The 23,507-nt window shown below is 42.5% G+C and overlaps 1 long non-coding RNA gene across 1 annotated transcript; it reads left to right on the top strand.

The window, feature by feature from the left end:
• The first annotated feature begins 729 nt into the window (after positions 1-729).
• Positions 730-19,324, top strand: LOC118767271. Its single transcript, XR_005003175.1, has 3 exons — positions 730-740; positions 15,991-15,997; positions 19,170-19,324. It is a non-coding gene; the product is annotated as an uncharacterized LOC118767271 (long non-coding RNA).
• The last annotated feature ends 4,183 nt before the right edge of the window (positions 19,325-23,507 follow it).

Raw genomic sequence — 23,507 nt, 5'->3', positions numbered from 1 at the left:
TCATGAAATTGACAATATTACATCTTCATCCAGAGCTAATTCGGTAGCCAGTGTAGCAAGTATCCATTTTTAAATAAGTGCGCCAATTTGTGGTAGCTAGCAATATGACATAATGTCGTATTGCTGAAGAAATATTATTGTCGTTTTTCCATTGGTTAATATAACTGCTCATATAGGAATTCTAGGAGTTACTTAAAGAATATTTGTATGTAATTTCGATTCTTTAAAATCAAGTTGAGCAGTTATAAAAACCCTAGATTTTAGGAAAAACTTCAGTGTTTGTTGGATGTAACTCAACTCCATGACACTCACTCCTTTGAGACACTGGTGATTTTTTTTGATAGATTATACATTATATCTTTTTTCACTTAATACTTATATAGCTACTTCTTTTTCTTTAGTCATCTTCAATGCTATAAAGAACCAAATTCATCTCAACAACACAGAAAAAACCATTGAAAGTACCATCTAGAGATTTCATTACCTTCGTGCAACCAGGTCAGCGGATCTGTAGTGACATCATGTTCCAGTGTGCGCACACGCAACGTCATTCTTCAGTGTGCGTGTGCGGAGCGTCCTTCAGTGTGCGTGTGCGGGGTTGGAACCTTCTGGAAAGGCATAAGGAAGTTCCCTCATGCACATGCGCTAGAGACTGAAGAATAAATTCTATCGCGTTCCTTAATAGCGTCGGGGACTTGAGACACGGTGATAGAAGAGAAGGGACGTATTTTCATACGTGTGTTCAGCCTATTCTCCTGTCCCAGACGCTTAGGATTTAACCTGTTCTATTGCTGCTGAATTGTTGTAAGAAGCTTACAAACGTTAGAATTCAGCCTTGCTGTGTTGAACTAGGTGGATACCAGTATACCATCGTGTTTCGTTGTTGAACCAAGAGAATAAAGAATTGTATATATTTCTAAACTTGCGTTTCGTTCCTGACTGGTAGTTTCTAGAAACAAAAAGAAAGGAAATTGTGTTGCACCCAAGTTGCACCCCAAAAGTGTAAAGAAGCAACCAGTTCCCTTTACAGATCCGTTTCAAGAAGAAGATCAAGAAACTTCCTGAGAGAAATGAAAAGTGGAACGGCTATTGGGAGGTAACTGCAGATTTACCTGGGTGCCAGGTTTTCTTTCCCATCCCAGTTACGAAAAAACCAGATATTTTGATGTGGTGTGAAAGAAAGAAAGTTGTAAATATAGTCGAGCTAACGGTTCCTCATGAAGATAATATGGACGCCGCTCAGGCTCGAAAACTGAACCGTTAGGTAAACCTCCTCGAGGAATGTGAAGACGCAAGCTGGAAAGCGGAACATTTTCCTATCGAAGTCGGATGTAGAGGGTTTGTTGGACACAGCGTGAGACAACTGTTGTTATAGGTAGGCCTAACTCATCGTAAAGTCAATACCTGATATCCAATCTACAGTGGAGAAGGCTAGCCACTGGATTTGGTTAAAAAGAGACAATGAGCGATGGCTAGAAGGATATTGAGTTTAACTTCATAACCAGCTGATCTAGCAAGCGGGGCCTCATATTAGTGAGGGGGGCCGGTGCGCATTGATGCTGTCGAGAGGTAGGCCCCGAAACAGTGCGCATTCTCTCCTGATGACCCCATACACTTGCTGGCTTCCGGTATACAGAGATTTTGACTGGCAGCACTTGCATGTGCAAGTTGTTTGCAAGACATATTCATATTATTATTATACATTTGTATATGCCTGTACATATGTACATTTATGCCCACATTTGCATGTATGTAGATGTATATGCATGAATGTTGGTGTATGTGTATATATGGGTGTGTGTGCATGTGTGTATCACAAATTCCTTCAGGTAGATGGCCCTGTTCTATCTGTAAAAAAAGGCGTAGGTAGAAACTCCATAAGATGTATCCAGTGTAAGCTATGGACACATAAGAGGTGCAGAAATATCAAAGGAAACCTAAGTGAGAAGAGTTTTTGTGTATGGCAAATGCTCAGGAGCAATAAACACTGAAAATGTGCAGAGAACAGCATCCATCATATTCCAGGGGGAATAACTACAAGTAGTTGATAGCTTCTGTTACCTAGGTGACCAAATCTGTAGCGGGGGTGGATGCTCTGAAGGTGTAGCTGCTAAAATAAGAAAAGCTTGGGCAAAGTTCAGAGAGTTCCTACCTCTGCTGCCAATAAAGGGCCTCTCACTCAGAGTGAAAGGTAGACTGTATGATGCATGTGTGCAAACTGCCATGCTACATGGCGGTGAAACATGATTCACTTCTTTAAAAAGGTTTCTCAATGTCAACTTCCATTATTGACATAGCAACAGCAAAGTTTTCTGTTTTCATTTGCAAAATCTCTCACTCTCTATTTTAATGTTTTCATTTCAAGTTTTAATGCACTATTTGCAAACAACTATGATTAGTTACTGAAAGAACTTTTACTAAGTTCACAAATTTGAATATTTGGTTCAAGATAGTCTTTACGAGCTTTTGTTTATATGATTTTTTTTTCCTTTCATGTTTATTTCATTCATTGTTTGCAATGTTCTCTCTCCCTCTCTTTCTCACAAACACACACACAAGTCAGTTACACACTCACACGTGTTTTTGTATGTACATTTGTATATATTCATGTATGTGCATGTGCTAGCGTGAAAGAGAGAAGGGGTATGTTGTCCTGTATACATACATTTTTTTTGTACGTGTGTGCGTGCATCTGTATGAGACAGGGAGAGAGTGATGTCTAAGTGGCATCCTCTCTCTGTCACACACACACACAAAAAAAAAGATGTATGCATATTTATGTCTGTACGTATACATGACAACACACCCCTTCTATCTCTCTCACACACGTGTCCATGTCATCTGTTGTTTGATACTCTGTGCGCGTGTGCACATGTGTGTGTGTGTGTGTGTGCATGCGTGGGGCATTCCACAATCTCCATTTATTTCAATCACTAGTGTGATGATATTCATGTAACTCATCTTTTCATTTAATCCCCATTTTAATTTTCGAAAAAATTTCCGAGAACAATGTTCTTGCTCTCTGCAACAGGAGTCGGGATAGATGAAGATGATTAGTATTCTACAGTGAAGCAAAGACAATTCTGCAACTCTGTTAACTCTATTAAGTATGTTTGCAAATATATAAACAAAGGTTTAGATGCTGCAACATACACTCTTATGCAGAATGGCAGGCAGGAAATAAATAAAAATTACAAAGATGCACAGTGTAACAAGTAGCCATTTTAGCCATTTTTGAAATAAAGCGCAAATTGGCAATATGACGTAATGTCGTATTGCCGAAGGATTATTATTTTCGTTTTTTCCATTGGTTAATATAACTGCTCATAAAGATTCTAAAAAGTTACGTAAAGAATATTTGTAATGGATTCTTTTAAGTCAAGTTGCTCAGTTATAAAAACCCTGGATTTGGGGAAAACTTTAGTGTTTGTTGGATGAAGACGTGACTTTTGTTTCAAAATACACCGATGTTATGATTGCTTGCAGTACCCTCTCCTTTTTCCTCATGGAGAGGATGGATACCACTTAAAAATTAAAAAGGTTGATCCCACAATTTTCACACTTCTTGACAAGGTTTCCTGCAAGACATTTTACGCCTATCGACTCATGATGAGAGAAAACGAGTTTAATTTATTACTAAGGTGCCATTCTTTGACCAATCAGTTTTTTGTCAACATGTATTGTAAAGTTGAGTCTGAACGTTTAAAATACATTCGTTCTCACCAGGACCAATTGAGAGCGACAGAATACGTTAATCTAGAGGATGCAATACGGCAAGACAGTGATGCAGCCAACGTTGGAAAGCGTATTATTCTCCCTTCAACATTTCTTGGCTCACCTCGGTATATGTATAAACGAATGCAGGACGCAATGGCATATCTCGGTAAGTTTGGAAAGCCGGATCTCTTCATTACATTTACCTGCAATCCTACCTGGCCAGAGATTAAAGAGAATGTGTTCGCTGGCCAGCTGCCAGAGCACAGATATGACATCTGTGGCGCGCGTTTTTCATGCCAAGTTGATGAAAATGCTGTTTTTACTGAAGGTTGTGCATATTTTTGGCCCACTGTCTGCTTGGATGTATACTGTGGAATGGCTGAAGAGAGGTCTTCCACACATTCATAAGCTAGCCTGGTGCCAGGATAGAATCCACCCTGCTGATATTGACAAAATTATATCTGCTGAGTTGCCTGATCCAAATGCTGATCCTGGGCTGCACAGCAGTGTTACAAAGCATATGATTCACGGTCCATGTGGTGACCTTAATCCAATAAGTTCATGCATGAAGAATAAAAGATGTTCGAAGCGGTACCCTAGAGACTATTGTGGTCAAACCTGCACTACGAATGACGGCTATCCCATCTACCGAAGACATGACCCAGGTTTTGGTGGCCGGAGAGCTAGAGTTAGACACCGGTTAATAACATTCAATGCTGATAATACCTGGATTGTTCTATTCAACAAGTACATTAATAAGGGCGATGATATGGCCGTGTTTGTGTTCAGTGATGAAGACCTTAGATATGACGAGATTAAACAATTCGTTTTGGGTAGGTATGTATCCTCCAATTATGCAGTGTGGCACATTTTTGGATACGAGATTCATCTAAGCTCACCATCAGTTGATGAGTTTGCTGCTACTTTCATTTACCCTGAAGTACCGGAATATTACATATACAACAACAATAATTGGAAGCGCAGGTCACATGGAACAGAACTTGACAATTGGCCCGGTGTTTCTAGGAAGAATGTCATTGGGCGTGTGTATAATATTCATCCTACCAAACAGGAAATCTTCTTTTTGAGAATGCTGCTTCATGTAGTTACTGGACCGAAGTCTTTTGCTGATCTTCGCATGGTTGATGGTGTCATCTGCGACACTTACAAGGAAGTATGTTTGAGGCAAGTACTACTTCTCAATGATGAGCACTTACACAGGACACTGGCAGAGGCCTCAAATTGTAAACTGCCATGGCAAATGTGTTGATTGTTTTGTAGCATATTAATCCACTGTAATACCAGCAACCCTCTTAACCTTTGGGAATCATTCAGACAGAGCCTATCAAAGGACATACAGGCTAATTTAGCACTACGTGATGGCAACGACGATGTTTATAATGAGGCATCAATTCGACATGGACAGACACATCAGATGTTATGTTATACGCGGTTTAAGTGAATTCCATCTGCCAACACCGGTCCATCATGAAGCGCCTTTGGATGTTGAATACATGTCGGAAAAAAACTACAACATTGCCAAATTGACGGAAACGATTACGCAAGATGAACCAAGACTTTTGCCTGAACAAAGAAAGATTTATAATGAAATTCTTGACAGCGTTAGATTGAACCAAGGAAAGCTTTTCTTTTTGAATGCTCCAGGTGGTACAGGTAAAACTTTCCTTATCAATTTGATTCTCGCAAAACTGCGCGCTGAACGTCGAAGTGCCATTGCATGTGCCTCCAGTGGTTTTGTGGCGACACTGCTTCAAGGCGGCCGTACGGCACATTGTGCATTCAAATTGCCCATGGACATTGGAAAAAAAGATAATCCTATATGTAATATAGATCGTAGTTCCTCAAGAGCAAGACTTCTTCATGAATGCAGTCTTTTTATTTGGGATGAGGCTACAATGAGTAATAAGGCCATGTTTGAGGCTCTTGACAGAACCCTCCAAGAATTGCGTCACGATACAAGAATAATGGGTGGAGCTACGTTTCTCATGGCAGGAGATTTTTGACAAACTCTTCCTGTTGTCCAAAGAGGCACTCGAGCCGATGAGATGAATGCATGTATAAAGCATTCTTATGTGTGGCACAGTATAATCAGTCGTCATCTTGAAACAAACATGGGAGTCCACCTACAAGGTGATGTGGAGTCTGAGGCTTTCGCAAAACAGCTATTAGATCTTGGTGATGGAGTTTTGCCTTTGGTTGATGAGCATATTCGGTTGCCTTTTGGGAATTTCGTTCCAAATGTAGAAGACCTTATAAGAGCCGTTTTACCTGACGTCAAAACCAACTTCCAGGATCTTGATTGGCTGAGGACGAGAGCTATTCTATCGTCTCATAATACAACAGCTGATGCTACTAATAAACAAGCGCTTGATATGATTCCTGGAGAGGAAGTTTCTTTCATGTCCATCGATACAAATAAAAATGAGAATGATGCAGTCAAATATCCACCCAAGCTACTCAACAAGCTAACACCTCCAGGGCTTCCACCTCATCATTTGTGTTTGAAAGTTGGTGCTCCAATCATGGTGCTCAGAAACATGGAAACGCCTGAAATATGCAATGGAACCCAAATGGTTATAAGGAGGATTCAAAGCCATGTTATAACTGCTGAAATTTTGAGTGGACCATTCATAGGAACAATGAAGATGATACATAAAATGAGTATTTCACCCTCTGATGTTCCCATTCAGTTTAAACGCTATCAATTTCCGATAAAACTATGCTTCGCGATGACAATCAACAAGTCACAGGGACAATCACTGGACATTGTAGGCATTAACCTGTCACAACCGGTCTTCAGTCATGGTCAATTGTACGTAGCCTGTTCTCGAGTTGGAAATCCGCATAACCTCTTCATTCTTGGCGATCATGAGCGCACAAAGAACGTGGTTTATCAGGAGGCTCTGACAAAACAAGATTGATTGTAAGTCATGAGATTTTGCTTGAGTTTTTCTTCTGCACGTCTTGATTACCTCTTCATTCTTGAAAATAAAGACATTAAAAAGAACATGGTTCATAAAGAAGATTGGTTTAAGATTTTTGCAAACATTTGATCCAACTCATTCGTCTCTTTATTCCTCATTTTCCAATTCCTTCTACGCCTCCATTGAACGGTTTTGTCAAGTTATTGTTTCTTCGCCAACATAAGACATTCATAAAGTGAATGAGTTGTTAATTACATTTTATACACTGTTCCATTGTTTAGGTGGTGTCGAAAGGACTGGCATGTGTCACCATATAACCTCTGTGAGTCAAACTCCCAACTCATGCATCCACATCACGATACTCTTTCTACAAAACTGAGCTGGGTGTGAATTCTAATTTCAAACACTATTGCAGATGTGAGTTTACAGTCTGCCTTTTTTGGTTTAAGCTATCTTCCTGCATGTTAAAATACTTCTTTTTATTTTAAGAGTCCTCAACAATATTTACCTCCGAAATTCCATTTTTCAATTTTATGATTATACCCAGAGTGCTCTAATCAAATATGAACTGTCTTCCCATTGGCGGACATTTGTCTTTTTATTTTTTAGAAATAAACGCATTGCCTCTTTCATTTTAAAACAATAAAACGATGCTACATTAATACATTGGTCCAACAACCAAAACATCACCCGTGCGTAGAGCGGGTCACCTTAAGCTAGTCATCAATATCTATAAATCTGAAATGCGAAAAGTTTATCTCATTTTGGCATTGGAACGGGTTAAGGGGAACTAGATGGGGTCGGATTGACTCCAAAATTTACAGGGACATGTAAAATGAGGTGAGGGTGCGAGTGGGCTAGGTTAGAAATCCCTATCTTAAAAGGTGTGGTTACTAGGGCAAAAAAAAACACTTTGACAAGTCTTCTCTCTTTCATATATGACCTTTTCTTCCTGTCTTTCTCTCTTTCCTCCCTTCCTTTCACGTTCTCTCTATAACGTTGTTTGATAGCATCTGTTATTCTTTCTTCCACCACCCCTCTCACTGTATGATTGTCGTTTCTTTGGCTAACTGCCTGTCTTCCTCTGTCTTTCTCTCTTTCCCCTTCCCTCCACTTTCTCTCTCTATAATGACGTTTGACACCTCCGCCATCTCTCTGTCTTCTCCACCACCTCTCTCAATGTATTTATGTTTGTATCTATAAAGACGAAAAGTGACAGCCGCAGAAATTTAAATATTCCCACCACAGGTCTTTCAGAAAGGTGAATTATTATCTCCCACCACCACCGCACAATTATAAGATATTATTTATCAGAAGATATGTTACTATTTTGCGTGGATAAAAAATTTGCTGTGCTAAGAAACATTATACCCTTTTAAAGAATTTATTTGTATGCTCAAGGCGACTGTCGTTAACAATAAATGCATTGCCTCTTTCGTTTTAAAACAATAAAACAATGCTACATTAATACATTGGTCCAACAACCAAAACATCACCCGCGCATAGAGCAGGTCACCTTAAGCTAGTATTATACATACATGATGTTAATATTCATAGCGTTCCATAAGTATATTTCTCTATGGCGTTATATACTGTAGTTCGGATTTGTGTATAATGATAACACTTAAGTTATAAGTGACGTTTTAATCATTATATACACCCTTATTCAAAAAGCCAAATAAAATAATCTATTTCCCAATAGGAAACATAATAAATAGCATTACATTACTGTAACAAAACTAAATAGAGAATCTACTATAATAATATAACCTAAGAGAGAGCTCACGATAGATTAATATCGCTAAAGGAAAATTGGTGACCCTCGTGAGTCTATATTAAATAATAAATTGGTGAACCTTTGAGTTCATATAAAATAAGATAAAATGGTGAACCCTCATGTAACCAGAAAAAAATTGGTGAACCCTCGTGTAACCAAATAATAAAATTGGTGACCTTTGTGTAACCAGACTATAAGAAAACTGGTGAAACCTCATGTGTCCCGATAATAAGAAAACTGGTGACAACAACGAAAACATTTTTTTTTTAAATAAAAAAATTATAAACACCATTTGGTTAGCACAACTGGAGGCAAGCTTTAAAGCTAACCGAATTACAAATGAAGAACAAAAATACAATATAATGCTGAGCAATTTACCTCCACCTCTAAGTAATGAAATTAGAGATTTGCTACTAAACCCTATCGAACCAGTTTCCTATTCTTCCATTAAAGAAGAAATATTGAAACGAACTTCAAATTCGAAACAAAAAGAGTTTGCGAAGTTATTTAACAATGAAGAATTGGGAAATAAAAAACCCACACAACTTCTGCGAAGGATGAATGAACTTCTGGGAGATCAGTAGATAGAAGAATCTTTTCTCAAAGAATTGTTCTTCACTAAATTGCCATATAAAACTCAAACTTTGCTTTCGGCCATTAAAAACCAAAACTCCATTCAACAGTTGGCAGATTTAGCAGACGGTATTCTGGATTTATCGTCAAGAGAGTCTGTGAATGCAATTCCATCTATTTCGAATGAAACGAAAAACAATTCGAGTTATTAACAGAAAAAAATCGAAAGTATATTTCTCTATGGCATTATATACTGTATTCGGATTTGTGTATAATGATAACACTTAAGTTATAAGTGACAATAGATTAATACCGCTATAACAGTATGACAGAGGATGATACATCAGTACCAATGAGGCATTTTGCTGCATCTTCTATTTTCCCATTCATGAGAGGCACCCAACCATCATTCATCTAAGTGTCCATCTAGAGAATGGCCACAGAGTTATCTTTACAAAACAAAAAGCACTTTCTCCAAAACAAACTACACTAACTGCCTTTTTTTAAGTTGTATCAAGTAGATGAAGATTCAAGAAAACTCCTTTACCCACAATTACCCAAGTATTACACCTGGAGAAACAATAAATGGCACAAGATGAAACAGGCTGATGCTATTGCAAGAGTTTACAGTGTCCCCACCCCTGCCAAGCCAAGCAGAATGCTACTACTTACGGTTCCTTTTGCATGAAGTACATAGTCCCAAATCATTTAAAGATTCAAGGAGGATAAATGGTCATGTGTGTGAAACTTATAGGGAAGCATGCTATCAACAAGGATTTTTTTTTAGAAAATAATGAGCACTGGGACCTTGCATTAACTGAAACATCTGTATCAGATTTTCCAAGGAAACTCTGTAAACTTTTTGTAATTATACTGAACATGTGTCAACTTGGCAGTTCCCTACAGCTTTGGATGAAATATTGTGATGACATAGCTGAAGACATGAAGTATGCAATTCAACAGGCAAACCCAGACATCAATATTCAGTTCTCTGAAACAATTTTAACCAAGCACTGATTGAAATTGAGGATCAAGTTTTGGCCATGGACTGCCAAAACAAACAATAAATTTGTAATTTAACTTCAAGAGATAACAAGAAAGGCAAATTATGACATCACAGACTTGGCTGCATTTATGAATGAACATGAACCTAAACTTCTTCCAGAACAATGCTGTGCATATGATCAAATTTTTCATTTTTTATTATTGCTATTATTTTTTTGTATCATGAATTCAGAATTGATATCCCAATTGAAGAATAAATTGAATTTAGAATAACAAATTTCTACATACACACACTATAAGATACACACACACACACACACACACACATATATATATATATATATATATATATATATATACACAAGTACACACAAAGGTACCACATGAGTGCCTACATCGCTAAAAATAGAAGTCAAAAATACTTCTGTACCACAGAATAGTCATAAATCTAATACAGGCATGGTAAGAATAAATTCCAGTGAACATTAAAAATATCTTACCTCTATCCCTTTCTTTTATATATTACATTTTATGAGGATGTAAAACTCTGTCTTTCTTCAACTTCTCTTTTTCCCTACTCTCTGACTAAGGATTGCATCCGAAACATTGGATATTCTACTCCTCACAGCAAGTTCACTGTACCTCTTTCAAATTTTTCTATTTTTTTCAAGCCTTGCTGACGCAAAGCTACACAAGATTCCTTGAACTTTGCCTGATTATACCCAATCACTAAATTCTGCAAACTGCCTTTCTCACTTATGCCTACACTTAAATGTCTCAACACACAGTTGCACCACACTTTTAAGGCTTTTCTTCTTTCTTTCTTCCTCTCTGCTGACAGCTACCATATCACTTTTAGATATTCTAATTTCATTTTCAAGAAAACTCATTATTGCAGCCATTTGAACTTTTTGGGATGCTGTCTGCACCTTAATTTCAAACCACACTGCTTCAAACTGAATTTCCATCTTCCTTCAGACAGCACAACTCTACTCAATATCCTCTGAAATCACCAACATCCTCGCTTCTACTTCCAAACAACTCATGAGAGCAACCACCTGCACCCTATACACCCAGTACAACCACATCACACAGGAAATCCCCCACTACCATTCTCTTCTCACTGCTCTTTGCACAACCACAACTTCAGGCCATACTCCTTCAGACATGCCACCTCAATAGCAAACTGTATGACTTCCTTGTAGCACAAAAGACACACAATATTCATTCACTTATCCCCCACCATTCCACTTCTCCTGCTTTGCTCTATACCATCCTGAGCAATTTACTATTCACTCATGCTGAACGAGCTTAGCAGAGGTTATAATTTCATTCCTGTCAAAAACACATCCTATGAATTCGACACACATGCTGATACAAAAAGTTTCCTCCGTCGCATCCAACTCAGAATTTTTCTATAATAATGTAACGTGCAGCCTTTCAAATAGTGGCGCCAATTTGTAACAGCTGGCAATATGACATAACGTCATATTGCCAAGGAAATATGATTATCATTTTCCCATTAGTTGAAATAACTGCTCATATAGGAATTCTGAAAATTAGTAAAAGAATATTTTTATAAGATTTCCATTCTTTAAAGTCAAGATGAGCAGTTAAAAAACCCTGGATTTGGGGGGAAAACTTTAGTGTTTGTGGGATGTTACTAAACTCCATGACACTCACTCTTTGAAATATTGGCTATTTTTTATGCCATGTCTTTGATAAAAATCCAACAAAACTTATTTGAATTGTTGTGAACTCTAGTAGTTAGTATGAAGGATTAGCTAGTGCGACTTTTAAGTCGTAATTCTCTACGACAAAATGACTTTACTTTCCAATTGTACTATAAATGCTAAATGTACATAAGTAAACTAATGTAGTAATTATTTTCTCTTTCTTCACATTTTATATAAATACCACATGGTGGTATTTATATAAAATGTTATACAAGCAGAGGCACCCGGCGTTGCTCGGAAATGAAATAATTGTGTTGGCTCGAAGACAGTATTAACCTCCTGCAGGCCACCGTCACTGAAAACAAGAACTGGACAGGACAGACACTGAACATTATTCTACAAACTGAACAAAAAATTCTAGAACAACTCCCCGAAATTGTAGAAGTGGGGGAGGAAGTGCTAAACATTTTTGTTGAGGGGCGTAAGCCCTGATGTTTCCAGTGTGGCCAATTAGGTCACATCAAAAATACTGTAAAGAAGTAGAAGAGTCAGAGGGTGAGGAGGAAGAAAAAGAAAAAGAACAAGAGGAAAAAAAAAATAATAAAAGGAAGATGGAAAGAGCAAACCAGCAGAAGCAGAACGAGCTAAGACCGAAAAAGATGCCGAGTCGGGCGGGAGGTGGGGTATTGGTCCTACTAAAAAGAGACCGGGTAGCCAAGAAAAAGTTGTTTTTTTTCTGACTCTGAAGGCAAGCTGGTCGTTCTGGACCTGACATTCAGTTATGGCAAGATAATCAGGCTGGTGGCTATTTACGCACCAAATATTACTGGCCCGCAAACTGATTATTTTCGTGACCTGGGAAAGTTCTTAGCCACATCACATTTGTTAGTACTGTTAGGAGACTTTAAATGGCCAGCTAAGACTTTAACTTTCAACCAGTTTCATTCATATTTTTAAGCGTTCCTACGAATTATATTCAAACTCATTGTTCCTACGAATTATATTCAAACTCGTTAAACCAGCGGACGATCATGTTCCCTCCCTCATACTCGCTGCATCTTCCTGACAAAACACGGATTTTCAGAAAAACGGCCAGCTAAGACTTTAACTTTCCTACGAATTATATTCAAACTCGTTGCTTCGAGGTTCGCCCGCCCTCCCACCCCCTCCACCAATACCGGAAATTTCTACACCAATACCGGAAGTTTCTACACCAATACCGGAAGTTTCTACACCAATACCGGAAGTTTCTACACCAATACCGGAAGTTCCTACATCAATACCGGAAGTTTCTACCCCTGTCTTACTTGACTATCCCCTCCTGAGTATACCCCCACTCGCACCTCTATGTAGGGTTTATTTGATCATATAGCACAGCGCCGCCTCGACTGGCTTCCATGCCGGTGGCACGTAAAATGCACCAATCCGACCGTGGATGTTGCCAGCCTCGCCTGGCACCTATGCGGGTGGCACATAAAAAGCACCCACTACACTCACGGAGTGGTTGGCGTTAGGAAGGGCATCCAGCTGTAGAAACATTGCCAGATAAGACTGGAGCCTGGTGCAGCCTTCTGGCTTCCCAGATCCCCGGTCGAACCGTCCAACCCATGCTAGCATGAAGAACAGACGTTAAACGATGATGATGTGCAGCACACACAGATTGTGTTGGCTCGAACCCAAACTTTAATAGAAAATGTAACCAAGGCTTACGAGATCTGCTAAGTCAATTTCAGTTAGCAGATCCATATAGGTTGGAGCACCCGAACACTCCACAGTGGACGTGGTCAAATAGTGACTGGTCTTCCAGAACATATATAGATAGGATTTTAATTAGAGAAACAGATAAGTCCATAGTCGAGTGTCCACAGTTTTTTCTAGTCAGCTACAGTGAACACAAGATGGTTACCTGTAAACTGACAGTAGTTAAGTTGCATAGACAGGGATCTGGCTACTGGAAACTCAATATGTCACTTTTGGCGATTGAGGAGTACAGAAAGAGGATCAAAATATTAATACAGAGGGCATTAGTGTTTCCAGGATCTGAAAACCTTTGATGAATAGGTATGTGGAACATAGTGGTAGGCCTATTTCAATCACGGGTTGCTAAAAGATGGAGTACAGTGGGATGCAATGCTGCCACAGGCAGCTGCATCAAAGTGCCAGCCTTGGGAGAGTTTATACAGTCTATCACAGTCAACAGGAGTGTTTCTACCACAGTCTTTTACTGCACGAGGTCAGAAGATCAACATGTTTCCATGACCTGAAAACTTTTGATGGCAAGGTATGTGGGAAATACAGGAAGGCCTGCTTCAAGCATGGTTTGCTAGAAGATGGGGCAGTGTTATGCAACGCTGGCAGAGGCCACTGCATCAAAGTCCCTTGAAAGCCTCAGGGTATTCTTTGCAGTGATATTGCAAACATGCATGTTATGAGATCCCAGTTCTTTGTGGCTGAAGTAAATGGAAGTGAAAAGGGAGATGCATATTGAGGATTTGCCTTTTTCCATGAGGAGCAGAAATCCCCTTCACTTTCAGGCAGTTGCAATTTCCTGTTCGTGTAAGTCTTGTGCTGTCCAGCAACAAATCACTGGGGCAAACACATTCAGTTGCAGGACTTCACCTCAACTACTTGTTAACAGCACTGCCAAAGTTGGTAAATTTCTACAGTTTTGTATGTTCTTACATGTTCTTAAATTTCAATATTCTTCCTTTCTATGTATTTTCATCAATTTCAATTTTTCTAAGAAAAACCAGTATTTTTCTATATTCCTATGGTTGTGACATACTTCAAAAATATTTTCTAGGTTTTTGTGAGTTTTGGTGCATTTTGTCATGGAGTTATGTACGTTTTTCAAAGAAGCTTCAGCAATGCTGGTCATTAGAATAGAAACTAAGTGTTCTTATAATGACATAACATTCACACTCTGAGCAATGCCAGGTACCTCTGCTAGTAAAAAAATAAAAATAAGATTAATAGTAATTGGGAACAGTGGGAAGAAGAGTTAAGTCCATCAAGAATAAGGAAATGGAATGTTTTTGAGTGGTCAGAATTGTGTTCTTGTCAAAAGATGACCTGTGTGGTGTTTATTGATTCAGTTCTCACAGGTGGTATGGTGTACACACACACACACACAGGTATATATACACACATATACACATACTAATATAATTATATGCCTCTTAACCTTTATACCTTTTGTATGTACACATATATATGCATACATGCATGCATACATACACAGGAATTGAAGCTATAAATTTCTGGTTAACAAAACCCGAATCATATCAGGGAAAGATACTCAAAAACCTTTATTTTAGAAGGATTAAAATTAATACTGGAAAATAATCACTTCAACAACTTCTATTTACAAATAAAAGGAACAGTGATGGTGACAAAAGTAGCCACAACCAATGCAACACTCATGATGGGTTTCTTAGGTCAAACTATTCCCAACTAACATCATCATCATTGTTTAACGTCCACTTTCCATGCTAGCATGGGTTGGATAATTTGACTGAGGTCTGGCGAACCAGATGGCTGCACCAAACTCCAATCTGATCAGGCAGAGTTTCTACATCTGGATGCCCTTCCTAACGCCAACCACTCCGAGAGTGTAGTGGGTGCTTTTACGTGCCACGGGCACGAGGGCCAGTCAGGCGGTACTGGCAACGACCACGTTCAAATGACCGTTGCCAGTACCACCTAACTAATATAAACAGTAATGCAATCAAGATGGAAAAACGGGTAATGGGTGTTTATGCCATACTTCAGATGTTGGCTGAAACCTAAGCAACATTGCTGATTGACAGGTAGACCAATGTAGTGATCTCATTCATAGCATGCCCTCCTCCTGGTTCGAAGGCCTGTGCCACCAAACAGCTGGCTGGCTCTGGCTGCTGGGACTGAAACTAACACGACACTGTTGGAAGGCAGGTTTAGAGAGGGGTGGGGTTGCCAGTTTAGTCACCAACGACCCAACCATGTAACAGGTTGTACTGGACTACATGGTACCAGTAGCACTCAAGTGACCTGACCCATATGTATGTATGTATGTATGTATGTATGTCTTTTTAAAGCCAATGGAAAATGTTGCATTCCTCAACTTCCACTCAAAGAGGAGCTCAACAAACCACCCACCCTTGAAGAAATTATTGAAGCCAAAGGATAACTCAAGAGTCGCAAAGCAGCAGGAGTTGACGGCATCCCACCAGAAATCTGGAAGAATGGAGGTCCGATGCTCCATGACAAGCTCCATGATTTTCTTGTCGGCTGCTGGGAGCAGAGCAAGCTGCCACAGGATCTTCGTGACACCGTAATCATAACCCTGTACAAGAACAAGGGTGAAAAGTCTGACTACTCCAACTACCAGGGAATCACCCTACTCTCCATCGCCGGCAAAGTACTTGCCAGGATCAACCATCGCTAAATAAAACCTCCCCGAGAGCCAGTGTGGCTTCAGAGCCAACAGAGGCACGACGGATATGGTGTTCGTCCTCCGCCAACTTCAGGAGAAGTGCCGAGAACAAAACAGGGGACTCTATGCTACTTTTGTCGACCTCACAAAAGCATTTGACACAGTGAGCAGGACAGGACTATGGCTCATCCTGGAACGACTTGGCTGTCCCACCAAGTTTCTACAGATGGTGATCTAGCTGCACGAGAATCAGCGTGGTCAGATCAGACTCAATGGTGACCTGTCGGAGCCCTTCCCCATCTCCAATGGCATGAAGCAGGGTTGTGTCCTGGCACCGACTCTCTTCAGCATCTTCTTCAGCATGATGATCAAGCATGCAACTGAAGATATGGAGGATGAGGATGGGGTGTATGTTAGGTATCGTCTGGATGGCGCCTCCAAGCCCACACCAAGAACCAGGAGAGGCTGATCCGAGACCTTCTCTTCACAGACGACGCTGTCCTTGTCGCCCACACAGAGCGAGCGCTGCAGCGCATCACGTCCTGCTTTGCAGACGCCTCACGGCTCTTTGGCCTCGAGTTCAGCCTCAAGAAGATAGAGGTACTTCACCAACCTACACTCCAAGAGGAATACTGCCCACCCCACATCACTATCTACGGTACCGAACTGAAATCAACTCAGCAGTTTACATTACTGGGCTGCATCATCTCATTCGATGCAAGGATTGACAAAGAAATTGAAAATAGACTCTCTAAGGCAAATAACTCCTTTGGCAGATTGTACAAACGTGTTTGGCACAATAATAACCTGAAGAGCAAAACAAAGATCAGTGTCTACAGGGCCATGGTTCTCACCACTCTTCTCTATGGCTCAGAGACTTGGGTCACTTACCACAGTCACATCTCTCTCCTCGAGCGCTTCCACCAGCGATGTTTCCGTGCCATCCTCAACATACACAGGTGTGACTTTATTACAAACATTGGAGTCTTGGAGCGGGCCGAGGTCTCCAGCATTGAAGCCATGCTACTGAAGTCCCACCTCCGATAGGCAGGGAATGTCTCCAGAATGGAGAACCATCACCTTCCTAAGATTATCCTGTTTGGCGAACTCTCCACCGGCCACCGTGTGAGAGGAGCTCCGAGAAAGCACTACAAAGACTGCCTCAAGAAGTCTTTAACAGCATGTCATATTAACCACCAATGCTGGTCCGACCTAGCTGCAGACCGTGATGTCTGGTGCCACACAATCTTTAACGCAGTCAGCAAGTTTGAGGAACATAGAAGAGACTGAGGAGGAAGGCGCAAGCTGCCTCTGACACCACACCGGATGTTACCCTCATCTGTGGACACTGCTCATAGACCTGCCTTTCCCATATCGGACTTGTCAGCCATGAGCGTACATGCACGCAACGTGGACTGCCTTCCTGATCTTTGTTCACGAAGCCGAGCCATGATGATGATGATAATATATATATATATATATATATATATATATATATATATATATATATATATATATATATATATATAAGAATTCTAAACTCATAGTTATTTCGATCTTGAAAGGATGGACTTGGTGCAAACATAACTGTATCTATTATTATTATTATTATTCCTTCCGACGCCGATGGACGTGTCTGAAAAGGCTCCGTGAATTTGGTACCAATTTCATTGGAAATCTACTGATAAGTTTTGATATTTTTTCATATTTTTGTAGCCAAACCGACCGGCTTCTTGCGGAGCCCGTCGGTTGGGCGAAATTTTGCCCCATTCGGGGTGAAATTATGTTTTGAAACTTTGAACATTTGACATTTTAAACTTTTTGAATATTACAAAAAAAAAACATGGCTATGAAGCGAACAGTTGGCTGTTCCTTCCTTCAAGATACATTCCCTCCGCAAACACACACAACTCGTACAAAACACCCACTTCACGCCTTAAAAGGCAACAAAGATCCTCCTTCCGAACCGGAGAGCACACGCTCCATTCAAAAGGAGAATGCAAGCCAGGACGTCGCGTTCGACGTAATTCTCGATTTTCCCCCTCTGCCTTCACCCAATGCTTTGGTACGGAAGGAGGAGGAAGAAAAAACATTACAAAAATCATTACAAACATTGACACGGAGAAAAAGAAAAAACTTCCAACAATTTTGCTTCTGCTGCGAAGCAAATTTCGGAGGAAGTTAAGATAACTCTAGAAGATGTGAAAAGAGCGAAGGAGTTGTTGAGGAAGGATGGCAATGGCATCTTCCTCAATACTCCACAAGAGGTGATTGAAAGCACCAACAAGAAAACAATAATATACAAAGTTTTCGACAGAAAACTAAAAAGAATGACAAATGCCACACCCCAACAGTTGGAGATAGCTCTAAAGCCCATTTGGGCCCAAAGAGCTACGTAACCAAGGGGAAGTGTTTTGGAACCGTGGAGGTTCGCTTCCAACAGAGGAGCTTGCAAGAGCGAACGCCATTTCGCCCTTGCAAACTGAGAATTTGTTACTAGTTCCGACCCACCTCGGGCGAAGAGTAACAAAAATAAAAATCGACCTCGCCCCCCCCTGAGCTAGATATGTCATGGCTGGTGGCAGCTGTCCTCTATGATATAGAGGACACTACCACCATTCTAGATGTCAGGAGAGTGAGGGCGAAAAACTGGTTGGGGATGGGAGTGCTGCTTCTTGCGCAAATTCAGCAAGAGAATATCAGTAAAGTCCCTGATTTCGTAAGTTTGCCGGACGGCACCAGGCTAAACGTTGCTGTGGAGGGGCGAAAGCCAAAATGTTTCCTCTGCAGCAGCGAAAGCCACTTAAAGAGGGACTGTCCCATTCACAAAAAGAGGATGGAGGCTTTCAGCAAGAGGCAGCAGCAACAACAACAACACAAGCAACAACAACAACAGAAACATCAAAAACAGCAAGAAACACCAAAGGCTGCCACACCACCAACACCAACACCAGCACCAAGACGAACAACACCACCTCCAACAACACCAACCACCACCAAACCAACACCGACAACCACCACCAAACCAACACCGACACCAGTACCTCGAAGGTCGACAGCAGCGACATCAACAGCAACAGGAGCAGCGGCACCACCGATACCGGCGGAACCAAAAACCTTTCGTCCTGCTACTGAAGCAGGCCCCTCAACCATTCCTTTGCCGGATGAAGAGTCGGATTGTGCGAGCTCTGATTCCAACAAAGGAGAATGGAGTATAGTGCCTCCAAAGAAGAAAAGGAGGAAGAAACAAAAAGATTTACAGGGGAAGCACGAACAAATAGTGCTTCCCAACATCAACAACACAACAACAACAACACACACTCACAACAACAAACAACAACACACTTTCGACACCACTACTGCCACTGTCACACACACAAACCACACAGACACAATTACATCAATAAACACAAAGAACCAAAAACTAGTGGAGTACTTAAAAAACAAAACTAGTACAAATATAACCGATTTCATCATACCAACACAAAACACACCACCAGCACACATTCTCACAATAAAAATAAATGCAAAAACATATGATGAAATCAAACACATATTCCCTAACGATGTGGGATCGCTAGGGAAAAGTTTCTCGAAGAAACTTTATAAAAACATTGTGGAAGCACCCGTGCAAAAGCACAAGGGAGCCACCCCACCACCAACAACAGTAAGTAGAGCCTTTTTTCTCCTTTTTTTTTCCCCTACTTTTGAGACATGGCAAATCTTAGAATCGGTTGCTTGAATGTGAGAGGCCTCGGGTCACCTTGGAAACAGGGTCACCTGTTAAACGACCTGAGGTTTCATGATGTGGATGTAGCAGCCATCAGTGAAACCAGGCTCTCCGACCCGCAGGAACTCGCAGCCCTTTTCGGGGGATACGAGATATTTCTATCTCCGTGTCGACCGGGAGCGGGCGGTGGTGGTACTGCGGTGTTGTTTCGGAAGGGCCTGGACCTGAAAATAAGGACAGTCTTCTTTGATCCGGAAGTTAAGTTGGTGGTCCTCGACGTCGACGGTAGTGACGGCGGTGCTTTCAGACTGCTGGCTGCCTACGCTCCAACAGGAGCAGGGCAGTCGGATTATTTCAAACGTCTGGAAGTTTTCCTGGGAACGTCACGCACTCTAGTGCTAGTTGGGGATTGGAACGCTGTCTTAGACGAACGTTTCGATCGGGTGGGCAGGGGAGCGTCTGATAGGAGAGGGGCAGGGTGCAAGAGCCTCGCCAACCTACTCGGCCACTTTCAGCTGTCCGACAGGTTTCGACTAGACAACCCGAATGTGCCAATGTGGACTTGGACAAACCGCATCGGGTCGTCTAGATCGTACTTAGATAGAGTGTTTTGTAGGCCAGCGGATAAGGACAGCATAGGGTGTCCACAATTCCACCTAGTCGAATATACAGACCACAAATTAGTGATCTGTACGGTCGACTTAGATAGGCTACATAGACAGGGACCCGACTACTGGAAGCTGAACGCGTCGTTAACGGCATGCAAAGCTTACAGAGACCGGATTAGTTTACTAGTTAAGCGGGCGCTCACGGGGGCAATCATCAACAACAACTGGTGGTTTGCCCTCAAGAGAGCAATTAGAGTAGAGTCGATTAGGTATAGTAAGACTCTAGCTATTGAACGTAGGAAGAGAGAGCAGGATTTAGTTAAGAAACTAGACGAGGTTCTTGACACTGGCATCGCGACCGACGTGTTGGCGGCAAGGTTGGCCCTCGACCAACACTTCGACGCCAAACACGAAGGCTGCGTTGTCAGAGCTAAGGCACGTTCGCTAAGCGGGGAGGGGACTAGAGCCGCTCGATGGGCCCGCGTGGTGGAGGCAAAGCGAGGCAACAGAGCAACCATTCGGTCTTTGGTGGACCAGAACGGGCGCGAGGTTACCGAACCGAAGCAGATGTGTACGGTGCTTCAGCGGCACTTTGCTCAACTGTTTGGGACGAGCGGTGGAACGGACACCAACGGTACAGACTTCGGTGTGTACCTGGACGGCCTACCGCAACTCTCGGACAGCGAGGCAGAGTGCTGCGAAGGACCGATATCTGCCTGGGAAGTACAGGAAGCGATGAAGAGTTGCACGAGAGGTAGATCGCCGGGTTTGGATGGTCTGCCCTACGAGCTTTACTTTTCAATGCCAGACTTGTTTGCGGACCTGTTGGCAAACGTCTACTGCAACTGGCAGCAAAACGGGAGAATTCCTGCTTTTGTCTGTCGAGGGGTGGTGGCTTTGCTAAAGAAGGACCCAAACAGGGGGTCGTTATAGGGAATTTCCGGCCCATCACTCTGCTCAATGCAGAGTTGAAGATTTTGGCCAAGGTGCTAGCCAAGAGATTGGCGCTTGTCGTGGACAAGCTGGTCGGCAAGACGCAGACATGCGCCGTGCCGACCAGGTCGATACACGACAACCTCCATCTCATGCGCTACATCAGAGAGGGTGGGTAACGACGCTGGCGCGGGTGGGGCTTTGATCAACTTGGATCAGAGTAAAGCCTTCGATAGGATTGACCATCGGTACCTGGCAGCTGTCCTCAGGGCAGCCGGCTTCGGTCCAGTCTTCCGCGGGTGGATCGCTGCTTTATACAGCAACATCTGCTCGGTGATACGGGTGAACGGTCACCTTTCGGAACCGTTCGACATCTCGCGTTCGGTCCGCCAAGGATGCCCTCTCTCCTCCCTCTTGTACATTTTGACTCTCGAGCCATTACTGCGCGAGTTGGAGGCTTTGAGGGGTATCCCGCGCGATCTAGGAGGAGGAAACAGCGTGTCTGCTTATGCCAACGACGTCACCGTGGTGGTGTCGAGCCACAGGCACATTGGCCTGATTGGCGAGACGCTAAACCAGTACGAAGCGGTGACAGGGAAAAGATTAACGCGGAAAAGTCTGTGGGCTTGCAACTGGGCACCTGGAGAGGCAAGCCCATGCCGTCCAACAGCGTCGTAGGGCGCTGGACAGACGGACCCGTTAAAGTGCTCGGGGTCTGGTTCGGTCCGGACCTCCAGGTGGATAAGAACTGGGAAGAGGTGACGAGCAGGGTGGCACGTCTCACCCAGAAATGGGCCGAGAGGAAGCTGTCCCTCAAAGGTCGAGCGGAGGTGGCGAATGCGTACATCGCATCCGTCATCTATTACCGCTTGACCGTCGTCCCTTGTCCCGACCGCTGGTTGGCCAAGCTGGTACGTCTGCTCTTCGACTTTTTGTGGAAGGGTCAGGTGCCACTGGTCAGGCGATCCATCTGCTGTCAACGACCGCTGAACGGAGGCCTTGGAATGCCGTGGTTGCTGTTGCGCAGACATGCGCTCAGGCTGCGGCATCTCAAGCGCTTCCTAGACAGTGAACAGGTGTGGTCGTCTTTTGTCAGACGCAATTTTCCGCAGCTCGTCTCTTTGACGGAGCTGCAGACCTGGATCAAACGTAGACCCAGAAAGGGCGCTTGGCACCTCGAGTGCTGTCAAGCTCTCTCCGCCCTCCGCCAGGCGGGCAATGCGATCGGTTACAGCTCCACTCTAGTGTTCTATAGAGGGTTAGTGGAGGAAAAATGCGACGACGTTCTCGGGGAAACTCTAGGCGTTGAAGATGACGAACTGTGCGGTCTGTTCGGGAGGACTTTCGGGCCGGGGACGATGGATAATTTCCAGAGGTCTCTCGCCTGGCAGTGCTACCGAGGGGCTCTGCCTGTTCGAGATAAACTCTACCGGCACGGAAGTGCCGTCAGCCGGGCCTGCCCGAGGTGTTGCCAGGACGACGAAACCGTCCTGCACGCACTCGTTCAGTGCCCGAGTATTGCTGAAATATGGGTTTATGTCGAACAGCTACTGTCACGTGTAGGACGGATCCGACTATCGGCCGAATCCATAGTGAATATTGCCCCGCCGACCTCCTTTGACAAGGAGGGCGAGGCCGTTTTCTTGTGCCTAGTGGCTGTGGCGAAAGAGGTCGTGTGGTGGACTCGTTTGAAAGGGCTAAAGACAGACACTTTCCTCTTTGGTCAAGGCCTCATCAACTTTTTCAAGTTTCACTTGAAAAGGAAGATGAGGTTAGAGAGGAAAGTGCTGTCCGATAGCAAGTTTTATGAAAGGTGGGTGAATTGTGCGAGACTGGCCTGTATAAATGGACCAGTTCTCAGGTTTCGCCTGTGATTTCAAAAAAAGGTAATGTAAAAGGAGAAAAAAAAGGGGACTCTCTACACCCCCTTTTTTTGACCAGGCTCCCGTTGGCTTTTGTAGGGTTTTTCCACCAGGAACCTTTCGAAACGTCTCCCCCTTTTGGGAGTTTTTCATTGTTTTAATAATCATTGTTATAAAGTTTTTTACACGGATTTTTTAACAAACGGACAAAACCCTTTGTAACCTTTCGTCCTGTCTTGTCCCTTTATGTAATCATGCGTGTCAGCC

This window comes from Octopus sinensis, linkage group LG20 (assembly GCF_006345805.1).
Source record: "Octopus sinensis linkage group LG20, ASM634580v1, whole genome shotgun sequence".
In the NCBI taxonomy this organism is placed as follows: Eukaryota; Metazoa; Mollusca; class Cephalopoda; order Octopoda; family Octopodidae; genus Octopus; species Octopus sinensis.
The sequence above is the reverse complement of the archived record's forward strand: the minus strand, read 5'-3'. Positions and strand labels throughout refer to the sequence as shown.